Raw genomic sequence first — 26,801 nt, 5'->3', positions numbered from 1 at the left:
TTGTGGAAGACAGTGTGGTGATTCCTCAAAGACCTAGAACCAGAAATAGCATTTGACCCAGCAATCCCATTACTAGGTATATACCCAAAGAAATATAAATCATTCTATTATAAAGATACATGCATGTGTCTGTTCATTGCAGCACTATTGACAATAGCAAAGACATGGAATCAACCCAAATACCCATCAATGATAGACTGGATACAGAAAATATGGTACATATATACCACGGAATACTATGCAGTCATAAAAAGGAAGGAGATCATCTCCTTTGCATGGGCATGGATGGAGCTGGAAGCCATTATCCTCAGCAAACTAACACAGGAATAGAAAACCAAACACCACATATTCTTGCTTATAAGTGGGAGCTGAACAATGAGAACACATGGACACAAGGAGGGGATCAACACACACTGGGGGCTGTGAGGTTGGAGGAGGGAGAGTATCAGGATAAATAGCTAATGCATGCTGGGCTTCACAGCTAGGTGATGAGTTGATAGGTATAGCAAACCACCACAGCACACATTTACCTATGTAACAAACCTGCATGTGTATCCTGGAACTTAAAAAAAACAACAAAAAGAAATGTTCCCTTTTCCCCCAAAGTAGCTATACAAAGTAGCTATTAACACACTCCCTGAAGAAATAAGAGCTCCAGTTGCTCCATATTTTTATCAACACTTGATATTTTCAGTATTTTTCAAAATCAAATTTGATGATATATAATTTACATGAAGTTTACTTTTTTGGATTCTGTTTACATTTGGCAAAGGTATAATCATGGGATTATCAAAATCGATAGACTAGTTCCATCACAATAAACCCCTCTTGGCTCCCTTATGGTCAAGCCCTCCCCTGTCCCCAGCTCCTGGTAACCACTGATTCCACTTGTGTTCCCGTAAGTTATTTTTTGTTTCATTTTTTCTTTTTCTGAATGTCATAGAAAAAATCGTATAATAAGTAGCCTTTTGAAATGGCTTATTTCATTGGGATGATCAGTTTGAGATTCATCCATGCTGTTGCATGTATATTATGTTCCTCGTAATTGCTGAGTACTATGCCATTGTATAGGTATGCCAGAGTTTACTTATTCCTTTATAAGTTGATGTATATTTACATTGTTACCAGGTTTTTTGGCTATTACAATGCAATCACTGAAAATTTGAGTACAGATTTTCGTGTCAACATCAATTTTCATTTATCTTGAAAATTTAAAATTTTCTCATTTCATGAGTAGGATTGATGTCATGGGATAAGTATATATTTAACATTTACATTTTTGTGTGTGTTTATTTGAATACATGAATCATAGTTTCTAACAGGTATTTTCACACTCTTGCCTGCTAATTTTGTTATCTGTTATGCCTGGGTCTGTTTCTGTTGAGTGTTTCTTATGGCTAGGAGTTATATTTTCCTGTTACTTTGGATGTCTGGTATTTCTTTAAAATTGAGATGGGGTCTCACTATGTTTCCCAGGCTGGTCTCAAACTTCTGGGTTCAAAAGATCCCCCAGTGACCAGGACGGATGGCTTATGCCTGTAATTGCAACACTTTGGGAGACTGAGGTGGGAGGATCACTTGAGGCCAGAATTTAAGACCAGCATGGGCAACAAAGCAATGCTTGTCTCCACAATAAATTTTAAAAATTAGGCATGATAGCAATGTGCCTACTGTGCTGGCTGCTTGTGAGACTAAGGTAGGAGGATCACTTGAACCTGGGAGGTTGAGTCTGCAGTGAGCTGTGATTGCACCACTGCACTCCAGCCTAGGCAACAGCACGAGATCCTACCTTAAAAAATAATAAAAAGGCTGGGCGCGGTGGCTCAAGCCTGTAAACCCAGCACTTTGGGAGACCTAGACAGGCCGATCACGAGGTCAGGAGATCAAGACCACCCTGACTAACACGGTGAAACCCCGTCTCTACCAAAAAATACAAAAAAACTAGCCAGGTGATGTGGCAGGCGCCTGTAGTCCCAGCTACTTGGGAGGCTGAGGCAGGAGAATGGCGTAAACCCGGGAGGCGGAGCTTGCAGTGAGCTGAGATCAGGTCACTGCACTCCAGCCTGGGCGACAGAGCAAGATTCTGTCTCAAAAAAAAATAAAGTAAAATAAAATAATAATAATAATAATAATAAGGCCCCCAGCTTCAGCCTCCCAATTTCCCAAGACTACAAGTGTGTACCACTGCACCTGACCTGGTAATTTTTTATTATTCCTTTAAATATTATGGGACTTCTATTTCTCTAGTACTCAGTTAAGTTACTCTGAAACAAGTTAATGTATTAAGGTTTGCATTTAAGCCTTGTTAGGACAGATCTAAGGCAGCTTTTGGTCTCAGGCTAACTTATCCCAAATACTGACATTGTAACTATGTGAGGACTTGAACCAATGCCCATGTATAAGGAGGCCTTTCCAAACTCATTAGAACAGAAAATATTCCCAACTTGCAAGGAGCTTCTAGCATTATTAAACTGCTTCCCAAAAATTATATCCCTGGCCTTACCGAGTTCCCTTTCATACACTGTAAAACCAGTACTCAGCCAAAAACCAGAGGGAATGCTTCTGCAAATTACCAGAATGCCCTCTGTGAATTCCATCTTCTCTGGTGTTCTGCTCGAACAAATACCTGCCTTACTGGTCTCTTGAATTCTGTCTCCTGTGTTTTTACTTGGAAACTCTCTGCAGGCTGACAGACTCTCTTCTGTTTCTTCTCTTTGCTCTGGGATTACATTCCTGTACTATGTTTTCCAATGATTGCATGTAAATCATTGTTTTATATGTTTTATCTATTTTGTTATTTAAAGCAAGAAGGAATCTGGTCTTACTCCATCATGTCTGGAAGTAGAAGTCCCTGAAATTGCTTTTCAATTTCCATTTCCCACTGTGTATTGCTAGTGGCTTCTGCTTGTTTTTAATTTTAGATTACATTTATCATTGACATAATTATATTTTTAAATTTATATTTTAAAAGTAAGAATATTAGAAATAAACTCAGTAATTGCATTCATGCTCTCATACCCTTATATCACTCCTTTGGCTAATCTTTATCATTTTATAATTTATTCTTCTGAGTTCTTTGGTAATGGTCTCATATGAAGAGAGAGATCTGCAAAGATCCACGGGGTGGGGACTTGAGCCAGAGACAAAATACAAATGCCTTGATGCTTTCAAGAGTGTTGCCTATTTAAAAAAAAAAAAAAAAAAGAAGAGAAATAAAAGAACAAAATGAAAGCCTGGAAGGTGTCCAGAACATTATAGTGAAGAGAGGAAATATACCATTCATTTTCGGTTATAGAAGTCGCAGAAATCTTATCAGGTAGGGCCTGATGTGCTAGAATAAAAAAAAAAAATTTAGCCATTATTCTCAATGTAATAAGAGGCAATTGAAGAGTTTTAAGCAGGGGAATGATCGGAGGTTTTCAATCTTAAAACTATCCCTCTAGTAGGAGGTATGGAGGGTGAGTTTTGTTAAGGGGACAGCAATAGCTATATGAAGACAAATTAAGAGGCCTGGTAAAAGTTTAGGGGAGAGATGATAACTTTGCCCATATGGGTGACCAGAGTAGAAACAGAAAGGTAAAAATGGCTTCAGATTACATTTTTTTCCATCAGAAATTGCTGATGAGTTTCATGTGATGGTAAAGGGAAGCAATAAATAAGAATGATTCTCTGGCTTTTGAGAAACTAGGTTTCCTGAATTACAAGTGAGAAACAGAGTTGATGGGAGGAGACTGGGGGACCAAGAATTCTGTTTTGGCCTTTTTCAACTTGAGGGACCTATTAGACGTTCATCTGCATATATCAAGTATGAGGTTGGATATATTGACCTGGAGCTCAGGGACTAGGGAGGGCAGAAAACCGAGAGGTAACGAACAAAGTGGTAGATCAAACCGTCCTGGGAAAACGTGTTTGGAGTATAACAGGGGTGAGATCCAAGCCCTTCGTACGTATAAACATGCAGGTCTGGCAGGTTTGGCAGAGGAAAAGAAAGCAGCAAGACAATACTGAGAAAATGAAGTCAGGTAGGAAAAAAATAATAGAAAAATGCTATGTCATAGAAAAGAAAAATGCAACTCAAGAAGGATATAAAGTTATGTCTAACTCAGATCTGTAAATAATAGAGCAATCTCAAAGAGAAATAGAGATGGAAGCACAGATAGCCCAGAAAAAGACAGCCAAAAAAAAAAAAAAAAAGGGTGGGGGGTAGGGGACGGCTACCTGCTTCTTTTCAGTCCCTGTCATGTTGGGTAATATCTATAACTGAGATCCATGCAGTTCCCAATGTGTCCTCCAAATTCCCTTCACATATTCCGGGCAGATCTCTCTCATACTTATGAATCCTATGACACTGCTTCAAGAGAAGGAAATAGAGAGCCGGAAGCAGTAATTCATGTTAAAAACAACTTTTTGAGAATCATAATTGATGACTACAGCCATGTGTGACTTTTTAAAGGGGTAACAACAAAAAAGGAAAGAACATTTGAACATGACCTGTATACCAGACATAAGATGTGCTTCACCATACATTAAGTCATTCAACCATATAGCAAACATGCAGAATTAGATTCTGTTATTCCTATTTGGATATAAAGAAATGAAAGCTTGGTCAAGTTAGCCAAGTCTCTATTCCTTGGATGCAAAGCTAATTCATGGCAGCCAAGTTTCAAATCAAAGTTTACTTCAAAGCTCACCGTGATCACTCTCCCAAATAAGGCATTATTTTGAAGGACATGATATTTTTCCCCACCCTTGGCAGATTCCATTTCATGCAGACAATGTTGCCATCAGTAAACTATCTGTGGCACTGACTCCTGCCTCCACCACTGCAGTAGCATAGTCTACATGTACATTGCTGACATGATTAGGAAAGGCCAATGACACAAAGAAAATGAAGTATGTTTTCTGAAAAGCATGCACATTGATCTGCATGAGGTATCCCTCCCCAAATTCCCAAAGTTAGTTAAGCAATGGTATAAAAATAATGAAAACAATGTATTGAGTTTAGGAGAGACTACATGTTAAATTATAGAGGAGATTCTGAGATGTTTGTAATTTCAGCTTGGGGCAAAATTTACAGTTTTATATGTTGCACAAAAATAGTTATACAAAATAATGTGCTGCTCTTTAAACATTTAGCAATAAAATACAGCTGAAGAATGAAAGAGACAGGAAATGTCAACTATTTTATTTAACAGGTGTGGCTACTGAGACCAAGAATTAAGTTACTAACCCAAGTGAAGTTACTTGCCCAAGATCAAATGGTTAGTGACTAGTCAAAGACAAAAGTAGAAAGCAGATGTCTCTCATCCTAAGATTGAGCTCTAAGACTATATGGTGTATCAGTTGAATCCCACGTGTATGTATAGCTGATATTCACCTGTATGTGAATACTGTAGCTCAGATACAGCAAATACAAATTTAAGTAAATTAGAAAGTGAACTTTCTTAATTTCGGAACAATTCGTAATTTCAACTTCAAAAAGGCAGACAACAGTTTTCATATCCATGACGACAACCTTTAACAAAAAATAGCAAATGCCTCATTCAGAAAAGATTTTTAAAGTTTTTTCTTTTTTTAAATAGATGCAAAAAGAAATGGAGGATTTGAGAGAAATTTCTGCAGTGCTGTCAGTATGGAGGGGCTGAAAATCGACAGGACCTGCATTCTCAAAGGAGAAACATCAAAAGAGGTCAAGGGCCAAATGTGCATCTGGGTAGACTTTTCTCCTTCCTTTAAAGGAACACTTGGCCTTTGAACTGGATGGTTTTACACTACAAAGGTTTTGGAGTTATCCAACATCTTTGAAGCTGTAAGAGGAGTTGCTTAATGCTAAGGACTGAATATCCTGAACAAGTCACTAAAGCAGGCAAAACCAAAGGCTTTCCATGAATCCAGAACAATGGCTTTGATCCTACTGACCATGATGTTGAAACACAACTTTGAAAATCAGAAGTGGGAAAACTAGGAAACCCTCCAAAATCAATGAGACAAGGTCTGTGTAGCAACTAGATTACCACAGAGTCGAGCATCATGTACCTAAATCTATTCTCATACCTGCAATTACTAGCTGTGTGATCTTGACCAAGTCACTTTCTCTCTCCTAGTCTCAAATTCCTAATCACCAAATAAAAAGATTATAATCTGACTGGTAAACTGGTTACATCTTTTGGATCAATTTCAAATGACAGGTTGTCCCAAGCAAGATCAACTCTCAACTACATCCTGTTGGAAAGAAATGCACTTTAAATATAACACAATTAAGTTAAAAGTAAATGGATAAAAAAATTATAACATGTAAACACTAATAATGAGAACATTGATTTATATAAGACATAGACATACTAGACTTTGGGTTACATTAATTTCCAGATAAAAAGTATTTAATGGTATAAAGGGTCAGTTTATAAAAAGGACATAGAAGTCTTAAGTATATATGCACCTAATAATTTCAAAACACTGACAAAACTAAGAGGAAAATAGATCTATCTACAATTATAGTTGGAGATTAACACTCCTCTCAAAAATTGAGAGAAAAATTCAGCCTGGCGCGGTGGCTCATGCCTGTAATCCCAGCACTTTGGGAGGCCAAGGCGGGTGGATGACGAGATCGGGAGATCAAGATCATCCTGGCTAACACTGTGAAACCCCATCTCTACTAAAAATACAAAATATTAGCCGGGCATCCCAGCTACTCGGGAGGCTGAAGCAGGAGAATGGCATGAGTCCGGGAGGTGGAGCTTGCAGTGAGCCGAGATCGCGCCACTGTACTTCAGGCTGGGCGACAAAACGAGACTCCGTCTCAAAGAAAAAAAAAAGAGAAAAAGTAGACAGAAACATTAGTAATCATTGAGTACTTGGACAACACTATCAAACAACTTAATCTAGCTGACATGTACAGAACATCACAACACACGTCAGACTGCATATTTTATTTCAACTGCACATGGATCATTCATCAAAATAATGGCAAAAAATAAAAAATTAAAAAAACATGAATTTTCCAATCCTGGAAGCACAAGGAGTTCTGAGAAAGTAAATCACAAATCAATAGCTAGAAATGTGTAGTGAAACTATAGAACACTAAAGAAAATGATCTTAAAAGCAGCTAAAAAATATTCATTTATAAAAGGAGTAATAATTAGAAGATTTCTTTAAAGTAACAATAGAAATCAGGAAACGTTCATAACAATGAGACAGCCAGGCGGGAAGGGGGTCCCCAGAGAAACTCCAGCCAGCCTGCACACTTGGAGGAATACGCATCAAGACACAGAATTTCTGGCCCTTGCAGCAGGAAGGCGCCCAGCCCCTCCTCTTCCTGGGTGGAACTTGGGATTCAATCTGCAAGGAGGGAAGCATGTACTAGTACTAGCAGGGTTTTCACTCCCCTGAGTCCCTGTTTCTCCTTTTCTTCCTTTTCAACCCAATAAAAGCCTGCCTTACCCTTCAAGTTGTCTGCAAGCCTAATTTTTCGTGGCTGTGTGATAAGGACCCTCATCTCTAGCTGAACTAAGGAAAAAGGCCCACAACAACATAATGTTCAAAAAATATGCCCCAAGGTGTGAGAGAAAATAGCTGTCAATTAGAATAGAAATGTCTGTGACAAAAATCTCTTAAGGCCAAATGATATTTCTAGATAAACAAAAATATAGAGTTCAGCACAACAAACCTTTAAACAATCTTCTAAACTATGGAATTGAGGAAGGAATTTAGACATTCAGAATTTAAACATTCTAAGGTTTCAATATTGCTCAGGAAAAATGTCAAGTTGTGATTGACTGGAGGCTTCAAAAAATTAAGAATACATAGGGAAATGTCAAGTTTGAGACTAAAAATGGATTATGTAATTTTCAAATAGTAGAGAAAGAAATGGAATTTTCAAAAATAAAAGATGAAGCAAAGGAGTCAGAAAAACTTCTAAAAACTAATACAAAAAGCAAGAACATTAAATGAGACAATAGCAATAAAGTTTAAAACAACAGTAATCACAGCTAAGATTGATCAACTATGTTGTCATTTGAAAGGCAGATTTAAATTCTGCTTTATGCAGCAAAGGAACACGCTAAAACATAGGAAAATCAAAAGGTTGATAGGAGAAAGGATGGAAAGCATATGCTAAAAAAAATAGCTAAAAAAAAAAAATTGGGGAGTTTGTATTTATATCAGTCCAAATAGTATTTAGGTAAAAAATATTAGGGACAAGGAAGATCACCACATAATCACAAAGTTTCAGTTAGCAAGATGATACATTAATGCTAAATGCGACTATAATTAAGAAATCGACAATTTACCAACATACCCTTAGGCTTTCACATAGCTCTCAGTAATTGAGAGATAAAGCTGACAAAAAGAATTAGTAAAGATAAACAACTTATTTGCATTATGCAAATTTTGTGTAACTAAATGAATTCATATTCATCCGAAGCCCACCAATAAAACATTTGCTAAGATTAACTACTATAACAAGTTTTAACAAATAATCAAAATATAATCTGCATTCTTGAATCTCAGTATAATTAAATTCAAAATCTGTAAGAAAGCATCTAGAACTACCCTTATACGGGAAAGTCTAGAACAAGTAGGTAATGAGTAGTTGCCATTTATCTCATTTTAAAAATTATTTTCTCTCCCATTTTAAAATTGATGTAAAATCTAAATTTTGCATGGGTAAGAAAGAAAGGAGACCAAAACTATGGGAAGATAATTGAGTCCCACAATCTGATGGATGGGGTCGAAGGCAGGAGAGAAGGAAGGGACAGAGGAATTAGGAGACTTGATTTTTATAAAGATTCAAATCATTCTTTGGGGTGAGTTAACTAGACAACTGAAGTGGGATAACCATAACCAGTTGGGTCTGTGGAGGTTAGGGGTGAGTGGGCAGGATGAGCTGGAATAGTCAGCATGCACTGAATGAGGGGCGTGGATATTAGCTGACAAGCTGGGCCTTCCGCTGAGTGCTGTGGTTTCAGATGACAGGTGGAGACTCTAATGTTATTTGGTTTTGGAGGAGCAGCACCTTGAGTTCTACAGAAGATGGGGGACTAATACCAGCCAAGAGGCATGACCTCATTCATCCCTTTTCCTTCTGGAAGGGCATCTGTGGTAGGATTGTGTTTGTTCTGCTCCAGTTCTTAAACTCCATAACCCTCATTTCAACAGAGCCAGGCCCAAAGCATGAAAATCAAGTTTTATTAAGAATATTAATAACAAAGGAGGAATTTCTGGTTCCTCCTCACCAAATCCCTGGGCATAGTGATGCACATTCACCCAGACTCTAGCGCATATTTACGCAGAGTACAATTAGAAAACAACTGTGAAACAATTCTTGCTAGATATAATACACAAAAGACTTGGCTACCAAGATCTTTCAAAAACACTGATTAGATGTCAGCTTAGAATACTTCCCTGCACAGTTCCCTAGATGCTCAATAATAGATTGGGGCTAGCATTAAAAGAAAACATTTTTGCTCTCTCTGGTCTAATTATTATACGAGTATTTTAAACCATTCTCCCTTACTCTGTCCACAGAAATCTGTCCTCCACTAACTTCCACGTATCACCGCTGGTTTAGATCCTTAAGATAACTTTAATAAGCCTCACCCCTCTCTGAAATAAGTCTTGCCAATATTAGAAAATTTATGTGTGTGGAAACTGGGGGATAAAAAGGATTATAATTGACTTAAGTTGATACAAAAGGGTAGAGGATTACTAGGAAAGTTATATTTTTAGAACATGAGTTTCCATTTTATTTGTGCAAATTTTTATTTTTACCAAGAAAAAACTAAAAACAAAAACAAAAAAGGCAAGTGTTACCAGTATGGTAGAGACTAGAAGTTCCTTCACTGAAGTTCTTGACGCAGTTATGAGTCCATGTGACTGTCTTGCCGCGAGTTTAGCCTGCACCACTCTGAACCCAAGTCCCGCTTCTTGCGTTCCTGAAGCCCAGGCACACTGCGGAGGAGCCACTGCACAACTCTGTTGGGTGAGCAAGCCTTCCAAAGCTAGCCCAGTGGTACTGAGTACTCTAGGTCCACTCATGCAAATATCTCCCAATGAAGTCTCTAATTCCCTATTTGTCTCTCATTTACTATTTCTTCCCCTCTGACTCTTCTCCATCAGTCTACACATATACTTAAGACTACTATTTACTACGTTAGATTTTGGACAAATTCCATAACCTCACCAAGTTATTATCAGGAATTGCAGAGATAAAAATGAGATAAGCCAGATCTTTAAAACTGAGTCTGTAAGGGGGAAAGCCTGGGAAATCAGTGCCTTTTAACCAGCAGGTGGTTCTAATGATGGAGCAAGTCTGGAAAACACTTTCATTAATGGCACAATGCTTTGTTAATATGTAGCTGAATCACCTGAATGCATTTTAAACAGACAGTTTCCCCTCGTCTCTCCAGACCCACCTGAGACCCACTAACCAAGGCAGACTCTCTTCATGTGTGCATATTCTGATGCAAGGCACCCGCAGAAAGCACTTTGTGGAAGCCTGACTGAAAACTGATAGTGTGCTCCTTGTCCATCAGCATCAACATCACCTGGAAGTGTTTCAAACTACAGAAAATCCTAGGCCCTACCTCTTCTAAATCAATGTGCATGTTAGCAAGACTCCATCCCCCTGCTCTGGGCAATTCTTATGCATGTTACCTTTGAGAATGGGTTTTAGTTAGGGTTCTCCCTAGAGACAGAAGCTACAGATGTATAGAGAGATATATGAAAAAGGATTTATTAGAGGTAATTGTCTTACTTGCTTATAGAGGCTGAGAAGTCCCACAACAGACCTTCTGCATGCTGGACAACCTGGAAAGCCTGTAGCGTGGCTCAGTCTGAGTTTGAAGGCTTCAGAACCATGGCATTCTATGGTGTAATTCTCAGTCCAAAGCTGAAGGTCAGAGAGCCCGGTGGCGCCTTGGTGTGAGTCCTGGAGCCCAAAGGCTGGAGAACCTGGAGTTCTGATGTCTGTCTACAGGCTGGGCTCTTCTCCAGGGAGACTTTGCCCTTTATCTGCCTTTTTGTTCTATTTGGGGCCCCCAGCTGGTTGGATCGTGCCTGCTCATATGGAGGGCAGATCTTCTTCATTTAGTCCCAGTTTCCCTCAGAAGCACCCTCACCGACACACCTGGGGCAGCCCAATTATTTCTAATCAAACGCCAAATCACCTGGGTTTCCCTTTCGGCAGAAGAGGGAAGGGCTCAGTATCTACTGAAGCATGGAGAGTAAATAATGCTTTCCCAGATAAGTATCCCTTAATGCAGTCAAGTTCACACCCAAAACCAACCATCACAGAAGCAGTGACTTAAGCCCAACAGTGAATCTCAGAATCAAGATCCTAGAAATGATTCTGTTCTCAAATGTCCATGGGCTAATTTAAGATGTCACTTAACCTACTTAATATATCTCTAGATTTTAAAAATTAGTGCACAGGAAACTTTAACAGATAAGTAGTTATCTGTCTTTAGAGCTGAGGTCTGTGTGGCCAGGTGATCTGTGTCTGTTCCACGTTTCCATTTGGAATGCCCAGAGCTCTGCCTACCAGCTGTTTTGGGATGTCTGTAGCATGAATCATCAGCCATTTGGACCTTGACAATAAAGGATTTTTACGGGGAAATTGCTCCTCATCTTAGGCCTCAGTTTCTCTATTTGTAAAGGAAGATTACCATGCCCACTTCATTGTTTTGCAGAGAAGATCCAAATGATGTATGTAAAATACAAGCTCAGAATGAAGCATGAGGCCATGTTTTATTTGTGAAAGGGAATGGGAAACCATGGAGGCAGGCAGTAGTGGTGAATGTCTCTGGAGCTATATTTGAAGCCCTCACTGGCAGGTTCATACTACCTTGCTATTGTCAAAGAAGGAATAAACAACAGTTGTATCACATTGGTACCACATCTGGAGAAATGCATGGGAGGACAAAAGGCAGGTAGGTATAAATGTGAAAATCATTTTCCCAGAGAAGTCAATTTTTATTTGCAGCTCCTTTGGCCTCTCAGTTTATTGTTCTACCTCCAAACCCAGAAGGGCCCTCACATTTACCAACAACCTGGAATAATACGTTTCTGACCCAAATTTTAACAATTGAGGATTTTTGAATCATAAATGCATACACCAGCAGGACTGTTTAGGATCCTTCTCTCTGTTTCCTTGCAAAGTTATTCATTCCTATGTTAATTCATACCTGCATTCCTCAAGTATTTACTATGTCTCAGGCAGTATGCTAAGCTTTGGATATGCATGACTTTATTTAACCCTTATTATAACCCTATGAATGAGGAACTCATGCCTTTTCTGTAGAGAAGGAAACTGAACCACAGTTAAGTTATAAACATGAAGAGTTCACTCAGCTAGTAAGCGACAAGGACAGTCATTAAACCCAAGCAGCCTGACTCAGACTCCTTTGCTTTTGGAGCAGCTACTGTGTGCCTGGCACTGGGGCTACAAAAATGAGATACATATAGTTTTTGCTCTCAAAGGCTAATGGCCTAAGAGAAGACTGCAAATTCTAATGCAAGGAGGGTAACCCCATCACAAGACTTGCTCATCGTAAGCATTGCTAATGGATCCTCACAGTCTTTCCCACTGAATCTGGACTTGTTATGTAGGGTTCCAGGAAATCACTGCAATTGCTTGAAAATGGCATTTCAGATGACACTTTTTTCCCATTCTTGCTACAGTGGAAATAAATCTAAAATTATTAATGTTTATTACATCTTGCCTTGGCCTGTGATAGAGGCAAAGGAGAGTATTGATATGGTGTACAATTAACAATATTAGGTATTAAAGATCTGTTGCAAACAAGCACTAGCCTAAGACACGACAATATCACGATAGTCAAATAGCCAAGAATATTGCTCTAATTTGTACAATTTGTCAAGAAAGACAAGCCTTTTACCTTACCCAAATCATGTCACGTCTCCTAAATCTCATAGCTCATATGAGTAATTTGCTTGAATTTTATCTTTTCAGGAATTAAAAAAAGGTTAAAAACGGAGTCTAAATAAGATATAACTGCATTTAATATCAGATGAGGTAGGCTGACAAGGCAGAAATCGACCTTAGCAAACCTAATATTTTTCACCTTTCTCCAGTTAGTCAAAAATGCACAGGTGGGCTAGGCTAAAATTAGCATAAGAGAAAAACATTATTTCTGTTTATATAATTTGCATTCCTTTGTAATCAGTGAAATGACATATCAGACAAGAGGCTTACCTGCTGTGATGCAATCTTTAATCCCCATCATATATTAATTAGCCCTCTGCAATATAATAAAGCTGCTTCTGTCAGGATGGCATTGAATGTAAACAGTCCCAATTACTGGTAATTCTCAACTGTTTTGCAGAAAGAAAAGTGTGGTATGATCCGTGGGCTTTGTAAGGAAACAAAATAATAAAGTTAACTGAGTTTGTCATCTTAGTTGAAACTTTTCTGCAGACTTCCCAGGTCCTGTGCTTACTTTCTTGAATTATTTCTAAAAACTGAAGCAACATACAAGCAGACTCTTGGGAACAAAACATCTTTCAATTTATAAGTTTCAGGAAAATTTTAATAGGCTGAAAGTGAGTAAGCAAGTTGTGCTGCTAATTTCCCACAGGCATTTCCCAAGCTTTTACCCATCACACCATAAGACCTTTGAATAACAAGGTTCTGTTTGGGCTGGGTACGGTGGCTCGGTGGCTCACGCCTGTAATCCCAGCACTTTGGGAGGCCGAGGTGGGTGGATCACGAGGTCAGGAGATCGAGACCATCCTGGCTAACACGGTGAAACCCCGCCTCTACTAAAAATACAAAAACAAATTAGCCAGGCGTCGTGGTGGGCGCCGTAGTCCCAGCTACTTGGGAGACTGAGGCAGAAGAATGTCGTGAACCCAGGAGGCGGAGCTTGCAGTGAGCCGAGGTTGCACCACTGCACTCCAGCTTGGGCGACAGAGCCAGACTCTGTCTCAAAAAAAAAAAAAAAAAAAAGTTCTGTTTGAACCACAACATTGTTGTTACTCTTCTTCCACATAAGAGAGAAATAAAAATTTCCATCAGTGAAAGCAAATTACAAGACAGGGAATGAATGTCACACCTGTCTAGCATTATGATGCACTTTCTTTAAGCTTTATCAGCATTTAAACCTTTTGACACTCTCAGAAAGTAGTGGTCACTAGTATTTCTAATGGTTTTTGAGAGAAAGCTCTTCAAAGAAGATGATTCCTCCTATGTCAGAGAAAGGCTATCATCCAGGTTGGAGGGTTCAGATGATGGTGACAAAACCAGTCACTCTTCACTATTTTCTCTCCAGTGGCAGACATTACTAAATAATTTCAATGCTTTTTTTCTGAGCCCCATTTAACCTTCTCACCTTAATCCTTTGAGAAGCCACTAAAAATGAATGGAAATTGAAGCACAAAATGAAAGACATTGTCATTTCTTCTTTCAGATTCAAACACCTAACTAGAGACTGTTTGAACCACTTCTTCATTAGGAAGGTACTCAGGAGATAAAAAGGAGCAGGAAATATTTGATGGGATTCCCTAAGCCTTCTCTTTCCTCTTACTTCTACCTGTCCACCAACCCATCTTCTCTTTAAGAAATAATAAAAGTAGTTGTAGAAATTCAAGGTAGGGAATCTGATATGGATGACTGCCTCATCCCTGGGGAACTAGAATGTCACTTTATGCAGAATGCTTGCTTATACCCATAGAGAGCTTTGTAGGCCTTGGTAAAAAATAAAATGAGAAACTATTAAAGGATATTATCCAAAAAGAAGCTTAATGTCTAAGCTAAAAAAAATCACTATGGCTCCTATGTGAATAAAAGTTGGAGAAGAGCAGAATGAATACTGGGGTAACCAGTTGGGAGTTGCTGTAGTCTATGGAAAAAACGATTGTCCTTGATCAGGTTGGCCTGCCACAACAAAATACTACAGAATGGGTGTCTTAACAAGCAGACATTTATTTCTCAGAGTTCTGGAGGCTGGAAGCCCAAGAGTGCCAGACTGCTCAGGTTCTGGTGAGGGCTCCCTTCCTGACTTGCATTTGGCCACCTTCTTACTGTGTCCTTACATAGAGGATAGAGAGCTCTGGTGTATCTTTTTCTTTTTATTAGGACATTAATCCAGTCATGGTTACTCCACCCTTGTGACCTCATATAAATCTAGTTATCTCGCAAAGGTCCCATTTCCCCCTGAAAAAACCCCATCTCTCCCTGTCAGATTGGAAGTTAGGGCTTCAACACAGTCATTTGGAGTGGGAAGGAACACAAAAATTCAGTACATAACAATGATGGTAATGTGGAATAAGTGAGAGCAGTGGAGTGCAAAATTATTCATAAAGCGGAATTCACAGGACTTGGTGAATTGATTGAATTAGGGAGGTGAGGAAAGAGGGGCATCAAGGATAGTGCCAAAATTTCTAGCTTGAGTAAATGGGTAGGTGATGTCATTTACAGAAAAGAAGAAACAAATTTAGTGATTATGCAACTTATTCCAAATAAAATTAATCTGATCTTATATATGAAATACTTTTTGAAAGACCTAGAGTGATGCTACTCAATGTAATCGTCTATCCTAAAGATAAATATTAATTCTAATAATAATAATAGTTAATTTTATTGTTTTGTGACTATCAAGTATAATGCTAGGCTTTGTATATTCATTCTCCATTTCATAAATAGCTCTATGACATGGATATTATCATCCTCATTTTACAGATGAGTTAACAGAGACACAGAACAATTAATTTTCTGTGTTTTGTAATACCAATGTTTGCCAACATTCATTTCTCTTCTAATCAGGGACAAAGAGGACTACAATCCCCTGCCCACTTGAAGTGCAGTGTAACCTCATGATGTGCTTCGGCCAGTGGAATGTGAGTGGATGAAAACTATCACTTTCAGGTGGAAGTATTTAAGAGCCTTTGTTTGATTTTCTGTGCCCCCTCTTCCTCTGCTGAGCTGACCAAAGCAGCCAGTGGTTCAGGTAGTATAGCTGTATGTTAATATAGATCATATAGGATCTGTAAAGTGATGACAGTTACATCGGGCATGGAACATGAACAAGAAACAAAACATGGTTGCATTAAGCTGTTGAGACTTGGGGAGGGATTCCTTATTACAGCGTAACAGCTTCTTCTGACTTACACGAATTCACTGTCAGTAAAAGACTAAATCAGTACTGGAAAACAGACCCTTTAACCACAACAGAGTGTTTATAAAAGACGGAAATTATCTCAAAAATGTGGCAGCTTATATCAGATCAGAGACTTGGCAAGTGGGGTGAGGGGAAGGCAGTGTTGAATATCTGTGACCTGTACAGACCTTTCCCTATGGGAGGTGTCGTCCTTTGTCTTCACTTTTTTTTTTCTACTTGCATTGGACCTCTTGCCCTATCGACAAAAAAACCTTGCTTATTGGTATAAATTCAAGTGTTTCAAATAAGCCTGTGAAGAACATCAGTGGTTGCAGTCAACTACTTCAGGTTTTGGGCAAGGGAAGAAGCTTAGTCACTGAATGATCAATTGGCCAAATATAGCAAATTTGCTTGTAGTAATTTTGTAAACATTTAAAAAGACTTAACCAACTTAACTGAAATGTTCATCTTTGGGTATCAAATATAACATTCAGAAAAATAATTCTGAGTATTAATATGGACATTTTTCTTTAATCTTGATTTATTATATGTTATATTTTGGGTAATTCTGATTTATTTTATTTACTTTGGAGTTTAAATTAAAGCTCACAATTGGCTTTTCACAAATTGGCTATCAGTGAACTAGCCTTAGCAAACGAACATTTGGAAAATTAATTTTCAGAAAGTTGTCCACTTCCACTGTCCCAAAGAAAGTTCCAGGTCTCAGAAATAAAAGCAATTTTATGAATTTAGCTGAAGCTGCAGTGACAAAGAGACATGTTGAAATGGGAAAGTTTCCCCTGTTCCCTTCTCAAGGCACGTGACAGGAAGTGGCTAGCTTCTTATGTGCCCCACTGCTCAAACCTCTAGGGGAGCATGCAGACGGGAAGGTTGTGGGGCTCCAAGCCCACAGCAATGAATAGGGGTGAATGTTTACAGCTGAAGCCCTAGTGGGTGTGTGTTATGGGGTACTCTTTTAGTTTAGCCGTTCGTAGGCAGCTTGCACTAGTCAGCTCAATTAGACCTTCTGCCTTATCGCAAGGACAGAGGGCTTTCTGTATCCTGGAGTTTCTTGCTTTGGTGTACCAGAAGAATTGGATCACACGTGGGCTTGGAGAATGAGTGCAAGGTTTTATTGAGTGTAAGTAGCTCTCAACAGATGTGGGAGCCAGAAGGGAGATGGAGTGGGAAGGTGGTTTTCCCCTGGAATCAGACCACTGAGTGTCCTGGGCTCTCCTCTGACTACCCCAGTCAAAGTCCACATTGTTCTGTCAGTCGGTGGCCTGCTGACATCCGTCCTGTGCTCTTCTGCCAGCGTGTTCCCCTAGACGTCCTTTCAATATTCAGCCACTTGTGTCTTCTCCCACCGATGTGTTCCTCTCGATGTCCAGTGACTTGTGGGTCTGCCTGCTAGGGACTCAGGGTTTTTATAGGTATGATAGGTGCAGGATGGGGGCATGGCAGGCCAGGGTAGTCTTGGGAAATGCAACATTTGAGCATGAAGGCAGGAGTGCCCATCCTCACCTGGGTCTGTGGGTACAGGCAGGGTGTGGAGTCCTTGCCAGGGACCAAGGCCTTTCCTTCCCAGCACTTCCCTTCCCTCCTTTGGTATCAATGTCACATGGACAAAGTAGACACCTTGGCTTTATTTGCTTTTGTCTCCTGACATTCTTTCTCCATTTTCTTATACTGGAGTCTTCAGTGGTTTGGGTGGGAATAACTTCTCCTACCAAGAGCCACAGGGGTTGACATGAGACATCAAGTCAATCAACTATTACATTTCTCATTTCAAATCCTGTATTCACTATTTATTTGTAAATGACAAAAATGTCAATTTAAAAGAGCTGTAGCAGAAAGGACATTTGCTGACTCATAAACCTGGGAAGTCCAGAGGAGCTTCTGGGTTCAGATATGGCTGGATCAGAGAGCTCAGATGATCCTTTCTCTGCCTGTCCTCCTTCTGAAACATGAACCATGAATCTGGAAGTATCAATAACAAGCATGGTACCTGGGAACTCTCAGGTGCCACCTTTCCTTCTACATGGTTCCAGCCTGCCTGAGAGAGATGCTAACAAGGCTCACAAAAAAAAAGAGTCAGAGAATTTAGAGAAGAAACACCACAAAAATGAGTACTCTAGGCCTCACAGCCTCACTTGTAAACCTGGAGGAAAACAAAACCAAACAACAACAAATCCTTAAATATGAGATGACAGGGCTCTTTGCAAAACAAGTCACGAGCAAAATAAAAGCCTTGCTTATAAAAAAGAAAGGCAGTTTTTATAGGAGTGACTGGGATAAAATGTTTATCCTCCACTAAATCTTCTAATGATGGGGGCACCTCTGCCACATTTGACCCTGGTCAAATTTCTGCTTCTGATACCCTATGTTCCTTTCTTCATTTCTAGGTTTATCTGTTTATTTAAACTCTTTAAGAAACAATAGAGCTTCGCCTGTATAGTTAGTGTGCTGTAAGTAAGTAAGTAAGTAAGTAAGTTGGGATTATTTCAACAAACTTCAAGCAACTAGAAATCAATTAAAAATCAAGATATTTATGGAACCAGGCAATATGCTAGGTGTGGAGGCAAAAATAGTGAACAAGATGGGGAAGATGGAAGAGTTGCATATTCTGAGAAATGTCAGCAACATTGATAAAGAACTCTAAATGCAATGAGAGGGTATTGAAGAGCATAAAGTAGGAGCATCAGATGTTGTTAGGGGCATCAAAGAAGGCTTCCCAGAGGAAGTAACAGCTGGAAAGATGGCAGGGAGTTAGCCAGGGGAGACGAATTTCAGGAAGTTGGAGCAGAGTGATGCAGACAGAGGGTGCAGCATGCACCAGATTCAATGGCAAGAGAGCTTGGTGCTGTTGAAAAATTGAGCAATGGTAGCTTCAAAAGTGAGGAGGAGAAGTAGTAAGAAATGCAGCTGGAGAGAAGTCTGATGCTAAACTCGGAGGGATTTTGAAAGTAACAGGAAAACTTTAGACTTTATTCCCGCCCTGCTGGAATGGTATTGAAGGATTTTAAGCAAGGGAGCAACATATTCAGAGGGTGCCTTTCAAAGATTACCATGTTACTGGGCGGGAAGTGGGTCAGACGAGGGCAAGGGCTGAGGGAGATCAGTTATCACAAAGATGGGTTTGCAGTGGCATGTTGAAAGCATGCAATTGTTTCAAATATTGTTGTAAAATGTATGCAAATTTTGCATTTTGACATGCTATGTATACTACTGTGTTTCAGTGCTTTAAAAATATTCCCAATTATTCACTGGTGCTAACCCCATTAATTGAGTAGCAAATAGACGTTTTATTCTTGTTGAAAGAGCCCTAATTTTGTTAAAGATGGCAATGTGATATAAGCCCCAGATACAGGGTCATCAGTGTCCTAAGCCCATTGAGGCAATTTTGATTTCTCTCTCTCTCTCTCTCTCTCTCCCTTTCTTTCTTTTTCTCTTTCTTTCTTTCTTTCTTTCTTTCTTTCTTTCTTTCTTTCTTTCTTTCTTTCTTTCTTTCTTTCTTTCCTTCTTTCCTTCTTTCCTTCTTTCCTTCTTTCCTTCTTTCTTTTTCTTTCTTTCTTTTTCTTTTTTTGAAAATTCTGACTTCTGATGTGTAATGGTCCCTACAACTAAGAATAAAATATGATCTAATTCTGGAAACTGAAAGTGAAATGGAATTTTTATGGAGAGGATTCTGGAAAGTTTTTGCTTTCCTTAAAAAGGGGATGGATGGAGACAGCAAGCACTACTCAACAATCTGTTCTCTTCTTTCCACCTTGTACACAGACTTGAGCCCCGAAAGTATAAAAGTCATAGAATAAAAGGACAAAAAATAGGGCAAAAGCTGATATGCTAAGGATGGTTAAAGACTGGCTGCTGAGAATGAAAAGATGGAATCTAGGTCCCTAAAAGCACCAGTTGCCTAATTCTGGAGATATTATGTGGTCAAATTAAAAGCCCCTATTTGTTTAAACCATTGTTTTTGTTACTTGCAGCCAAATACATTTCTACTTGACATGCTAACCTTCAGGTAGAATAGATATTCCCCTGAACTAGATTTTCTTATCCTGAGATTTCACATATCACCAGACACACCAGGCCAGACCCTCCAGGGAGCATATGCACCTGAATTGGAGAAATATCCACCATTTTCAATAATCTTATTCTTGATTTCCAATCCAAGATTCTTTCTCTTTGCTTAGTTTCAACCTAGGAGCAGTTTAAACTCTAAAGACCGAGAAGGACAAGTGAGAGTCCTTTCATCCTGTGTGTCTGGGTTTACCTTGGCCCTCTGGTGGGAATGACAGTGACATTTTCTTAAACACAAAGCCCTTTTAAATTGCAGATGAAAGTAGTACATCAGTACAAAGAATATTTACTGTTCTTGGAGAGCTTTTCCATTTGTTTCCTTCTAGACTAATGTACTTTTTTCAAGAGCCCCTGAGTAGTCTGATCCTTTAAGTTTTCAATGTAAGTTATGCAGGGAAAGATGAAAAGAGGGATGGCTTTGCGATGTGGCTTCTCTCAAAAAGTTGACAGTGAAATAGTACACTTCCAATTGCTGGATGGGCCCCAAGCTATAAGGAAGGCTGGGTCTTTTTCTGCACTTCTCTTGTTTGAACATCCTCCCACAGCCTAACAGTCCAATAAGCAAGTGCCAGTTGGACTGCACAACCATTGTTCTTTGATAGCTGTTTATGAGCAAATGCAGGCTTTCCCCAGACTCTAGGCAGTGAATCTATTTCTCTGTATTTAAAGAGAGAAACATGGCCATTAGGAGGAAAGGGACTATTTGTGTGATAAATGCAGAAATGCTGCAGCTTTGTGTGATTTATTGTAGATGAGTGTGAGAGGGAATATACAAACTATTCCATTAATTTCATTTCTATTTTAGTGGTTACGTGGGCTTAGCTGCTTTGAAAATTATCTTCTTCTTCTCTCTGGAGGGAGATTTGCAAAACTACAGAATGGCTGGCTGTGACTTGGCATAAGGAATGGAATCATCTTAGGAAGCTAGTTCTCCTCACTCACCCAGCCCCAACTTCCTTTAATGATTTTTGGGCAATGAAAGAAAGTTGTCTGGAGCCTTTTCTAATTCTACATATCCCCAGTCTAATAAGAGTGTCATTGTGCCTTTCCACTAATTATACCTAGACTATCATTTCATTCATCCATATGTAAGTCCATCTGTTCCTTGAAGGGGCTCAGGAATGTCTATCCTTGGAAACTCTAATATTCTGGTTATGTTTTCATATCAAGAAGGTTCTTTTTACTGCCTTCATTGCATTTTCAAAACCTAGATTTCGAAAGTGGATATTTAGAAGGAATCATTTTAAATTCATATCGATTCTGCCAATGCCCAAAGATATCTTCAAGCTGGAAATTTCTTATCACAAGTTCTAGCTTCATTTTAGCTTAACTGGCAGAGAAGCATTTTGTATTAAGCAAACAGGTGATATTAGCTTAAATGTATTGAGTTCTTATTATAAGTCCAGGATGGTTCCAGCTGAAATATTATCTCATTTCAGCATCTCCACAACACACTGTGGTAGAGTATATAAGTAATTAGTAACTAAGACTTTAAGTGTCTAAAATCATACATCCGATACATGGTAGTACCTGGATTTGCACCCAAGCGTTCAGATCCAGAGTCCAGGCTTTTAACTACACTACTTAGCTGCTACAAATGAATAGCTTCAAGGAAAGCTATGCATTGAAATTTATCAATTATCAGTTCCGTATTTTCTGTGGCTATTTTGAAGAACAGATGAAATTGATAGTGGCATGAATATTTTTGGTGGTCAACCCAGCATCATATTTTCTTCCCTTCTTCCTTCCAAAACCATTATTTTCGTTCAAGTATTCACGCTGTTCTCAAAATTAACTCCATCTTCACCTCCAGAAGTGGTCCTTGATTAGTCTAAGCCAGATGTGGTATCCCGATCTTTCTTGATGGTGATTGGATATCAAGCTTGAGCCGATCTACTCTAGAAATTCTTCTGGTCATTATCATTGGTTCCAGGATAAGTTCAATATACCAGTCAGTTCAGTAACACTGAAGGGAAGAATATTTACCCTAGAGTGAGGGAAACGGATTATCTCCCTCCCACTATAACCACGCAGTCACCCGCCCCATGTGCTGTTGGCAGCCATCTTGCCACTAGGAGGAGAGCCAAGCAGATTCAAGGTTGATAGAGGAAAGAATTAAGTGGACAGGAGAGAAACCTCCAAATCCCTGATCACCAGAGTTTGATCACATACCTCTTTATGGGAAATACATTTTCTTTGTATTTGAGTTAATTTAAGCCACAGTTTCTTTATAGCCAAATGCATCCTTAAGGGATGTAGGAAGCCACTCACTTGGTATGAGTTCAGGGGCACTGAGTGGGAGACTGCATCTGGGTATCTCACCTGGCTACAGAACCTCACATTCCCTATAACTACAGTCATTCCTTAAGGATCTTCTGATGCACTGACTGTTAACTAGGTCAACAGAACACCTTATTTGAGGGGAATATTTAAGAACATCAGGTTCACAGGCTAACTCATATTAACCTGGCCCTGTTTGGTGTCCCACCTTCTGAAGTCTCCATTGTACCTACTCTTCCACTAACTACTGCCACCCTGGCTTTCCTTCAGGTCTTCTAATTTACCATGTTCTCCTCTGCCTCAAGCTCTTAGCTGCTATCATCCCTCCCTGCCATACACACATACACATACACACACACACACACATACACACACACAGAGAGAGAGAGAGAGAGAAAGAAAGAGAGAGAGAGAGAGAGAGAGAGAATTTTGGCTAGTCTCAGCTTTCTGATCTCAGCTTAGTTCACATTTCTTCAGGGAAAACATCTCTAGTCTTTCTAAGCAAGTCACATCCTCCCGTGAACCATTTCATGAACACCATCATGGCAGAGACTGAGAGATGTCTCCCTATATCTATTCTTTCTTTCTTCTTCAGAAGTGGAGCCCTAGATTTTTAGCCAGGCACAAAATTGGGCCAGAATAAAAGATTACATCTCTCACCTCCTTTTCAGCTAAGAGTGTCCACATTTCAAATATAATAACTGACACTACTGGTGCCTGGTTCATTTGCCCTCAGCTGTCACCATTCCAAGAAATTCCAATCCCATCCTATCACAAGCACCGGATACTCCCTGCATCGAGGCTGTTCTCTGAGCTGGGACTGGCTGGAAATGCTGAGAAGTTAGTGAAGCCTTCAGTCAATTATAGATTTGGTGCACGAGAATAAATAACACAGCTTCCTTACCTTTAGGGTGGAATTACTCTGAAGCATATGTTCTCCACTGCCTCCTAGAGTCCCCAGTGGGATTGAACCTCAGGTGTCCCTGCAGTAAGTTGTTCTAGAAATGTTCACGATTGCCTGCCTTCCCTTCTCATTTCTCCATTTTCCGGCTGTAATATTCTAGGATCATTTACCAAATAAACTACATATACTTTACCCTTCATTTCAGGTTTTGCTTCTAACAGAACTCAACCTAAGACATAGTACTCTTTCTCATGCAAAGGTTTCCCTAATCTTCCCAAATTAAATATGATCATCTTTCTTTTCTGAAGCCATTTATACTTATTTTGCATCTTTCTTGTGAAAGTTTTATTGTTTCCCTATCTTCTTGGCTTATATACTCAATTAGAATCCTAATTCTTTGTGTGTCAAGTAAAAAACTCAGGTTCTGGTATCAGACAAATGTAAGATCCCAGCCACACCTGTATGTGACTAGCTGTGTAATTTCATACTGTATCCCTTCGGGCATGTTTTCTCATCAATAGAATAAAAATAATAAGAGCATCTACCTTTTAGTCTTTTTGTGAGAATTAAATTAGGCAATCTGTGTAAAGCATTTAAAAAAATGCTTGACACAAGTTATTACTTAATACATTTTTGTCTCCTATCATATTATTATTATTATTACCAGTAGTAGTAATTTTTACAACTTCCACAGTGTAGAGTACAATATCCATTCAGTGTATAATTAGACATGAAATTGATATTTATTAATAATAAAGTGATGAGATAGATCAGCACATTTCGTCTCCATACTCAGCATTGAGACTTGATTTGACCAATGGACTTTTACAGCACACAAAACAGAAGTACTGGTAAACCAGTCAATCTTTAGGATTTGTCAGAGCTGTAAATGTAAACTTCAAGTGCTCTTCCATCTGCTCCGGGAGCAATACACAGTTGGCCATTTTCTGAGAAGTTCAAAGGCACAAAAACATGGGTTAGATATCTTTCTTCTCCTTTGATCTACTCAAGACATACTTAAAGAGATGAACTTTAACTTTATACATTAAAGTATAAAGAGATAATACTTTAAGCTGCATTTAGCAGTTCCATATGGAGAGTGGATACGGGAGCAAAGCAGAAGCATGATGTATCTTTCTCCCAGACATCCTCTCTATCATACCAGAGTGAGCCTGATAAAACAAAACTGACCAGATTACCCCTCTGCTAAAGTGTCCTTGAAAGCTTCCCATATCCCCCTATGATTTATAAGGTCACTTACAGTTCATGCCAACCCCTCCAGCCATGTCATCCCAGCAGGGTAAACTCAACCCAAGCCAAACGTCTTGTGATCCATCTGAAGACTGCTTACCACTTACATGCCATTGCACATGCTGACTGCTCTGACAGGAATACGCTTCTCCATCCCTCTTTTGTGCGTAATATCTCCTCACCTTCCAAGATTCAGCTTATCCTCCACCAAGAAGCCTTTTCTATATGCCAACCCCATATCAGGTAAAACTGACCACTTCCTCTTATGTCTCTCTTTCAAAAGCTCTAACTTTGAACCTATGGTGCTAAATAATACATGGAACTTACGTACCACAATATCCAGGTTGTTCATACCAGAAAGAAATAATTATTTGTTCCAACTAAGCTCAAACATACTCGACATCCAAGCCAAAACATTTCTCCACTCTTCTTGTGGGGTTCTTTTTTTTTTTTTTTTTTCCCAGACGAAGTCTTGCTCTGTCACCCAGGCTGGAGTGCAGTGGCGCGATCTCGGCTCACTGCAAGCTCTATCTCCTGGGTTCACACCATTCTCCTGCCTCAGCCTCCCAAGTAGCTGGGACTACAGGCGCCCGCCGCCATGCCCGGCTATTTTTTTTTTTAGTAGAGACGGGGTTCCACCATGTTAGCCAGGATGGCCTCGATCTCCTGACCTCGTGATCTGCCCGCCTCGGCCTCCCAAAGTGCTGGGATTACAGGCCTGAGCCGCCATGCCCTGCCCTCATGGGGTTCTTTAGGCCACAGAGTGCTTACTTTAGATGAGCACCCTAAGTCCCCTCTCCCTAGATTTGCCTTCTTGAATCTACCCCTCTGCCACTTTCCAGTTCCTGGCTCCATCAAATCAACCCCTCACTGTCTGTGGTTAAGGGCAGCAAGACCTCTGGCCTCAGGTGTCCAAAGCTGGCAATGGTCAAACTTCACTTTTTATAAAACAAACTCTCTTGCATTATGGAGCAACTAACTTAATATTTCTGTGCCATAAGTTCCTTAACTGTAAAAAAAAATAATAATAAAAGTACCTATTTCATAGAATAGTTAAAAGTATAAGTGAGGTAATATACAGAAAGCATTTAGAACAATGCCTGGCATATACATGTTCAAAAATGAGAGTTATTATTTGTTACATTGTTAATTATATTAGAAGTAGTAGAAATATTGATCACTTCTCACATTATAACTTTTAAGGATGATTATGCCAAACACACTCTACCTCCACCAGGAGTAAGGATAGAGAGAAATGGAAGGGGCAGGAAGGGGATGAGACTCTATTGGCCACACATATATTTGTTCATGTATGTGTCCTATTCCTCCTTCCCCCATTTAGCTAATGGACTGTGAGTACTTTAAAGGAAGAGCCTATGTCTTGATCCTAGTTGTATCTCCAGCATTTGGCATGATATTAGGTCCCCAGTAGGGACTCAATGAATGTTTGTTCTGTATGAGAGGGACACTTGGACGACAGCCTGTTTCTACCTAGCATTGGTACTTGTAGACAAAATCCAGAATAAATAAAGGCGAAGGCCCTGGCCATGTATTGCTGATCTGTGTGTGGGAGGCTCCTTCATGTCTGGCTAATCTTTGATTTCTACTCCCCATTTTCAGAGAAGCACTGAGAGTATGTAAACAATGTGTTAAGAACTTGGTTAATTAATAGAAAACAGATTTGGGATTTAAATATGTCTGTGTATAAAACTTCATCTCAACTCCTCCATGGCCATTTTTTTACTTTTGATTTTGGTACCTATAGAAGACTAGCTGGCACATAGTAGGTGCTCAAAATAGATATTTGCTGAATGAATCCATGGCAGATACAGTCAACTCTGCAAGAGCTGCAAGTTAGAGAATCAACAAAGCAGGAGAGCTGGTAGGTTCAAAGAACACATTGCTTTCAGGGTGATTATGCACACTTCCAACTGAGAGCAAAGGAACAAGCTGGGGGCCCTAATTCTTTTCTCTTTCTTTCTTTCTATCTTTCTTTCTTTTGTTCTTCTCTTTCTTTTTTTTTTTAGAGACAGGGTCTCACTCTGTCATCCAGGCTGGAGTGCAGTAGCACAATCATAGCTAACTGCAGCCTTTACCTCCTGGCTGGTCAAGTGTCCCTCCCTTTTCAGGCTCCAGAGTAGCTGGGGTTACAGGTACAAACCACCATG

General features: G+C 39.5%; 1 long non-coding RNA gene across 2 annotated transcripts in view; it reads right to left on the bottom strand.

The window, feature by feature from the left end:
* Positions 1-13,729, bottom strand: part of LOC110742540 — a 43,957-nt gene extending 30,228 nt beyond the window's left edge. The window contains exon 1 of one of the 2 annotated variants that reach the window (XR_002520326.2): positions 13,214-13,729. This is a non-coding gene — a long non-coding RNA (uncharacterized LOC110742540). The remainder of the gene's footprint in view (positions 1-13,213) is intronic. The other variant, XR_002520325.2, reaches the window with a different exon arrangement.
* Between the last annotated feature and the right edge of the window lie 13,072 nt (positions 13,730-26,801).

This window comes from Papio anubis, chromosome 2, assembly GCF_008728515.1.
Source record: "Papio anubis isolate 15944 chromosome 2, Panubis1.0, whole genome shotgun sequence".
In the NCBI taxonomy this organism is placed as follows: Eukaryota; Metazoa; Chordata; class Mammalia; order Primates; family Cercopithecidae; genus Papio; species Papio anubis.
Note: the sequence above shows the minus strand (reverse complement) of the source record. Positions and strands in the feature narration are given on the sequence as shown.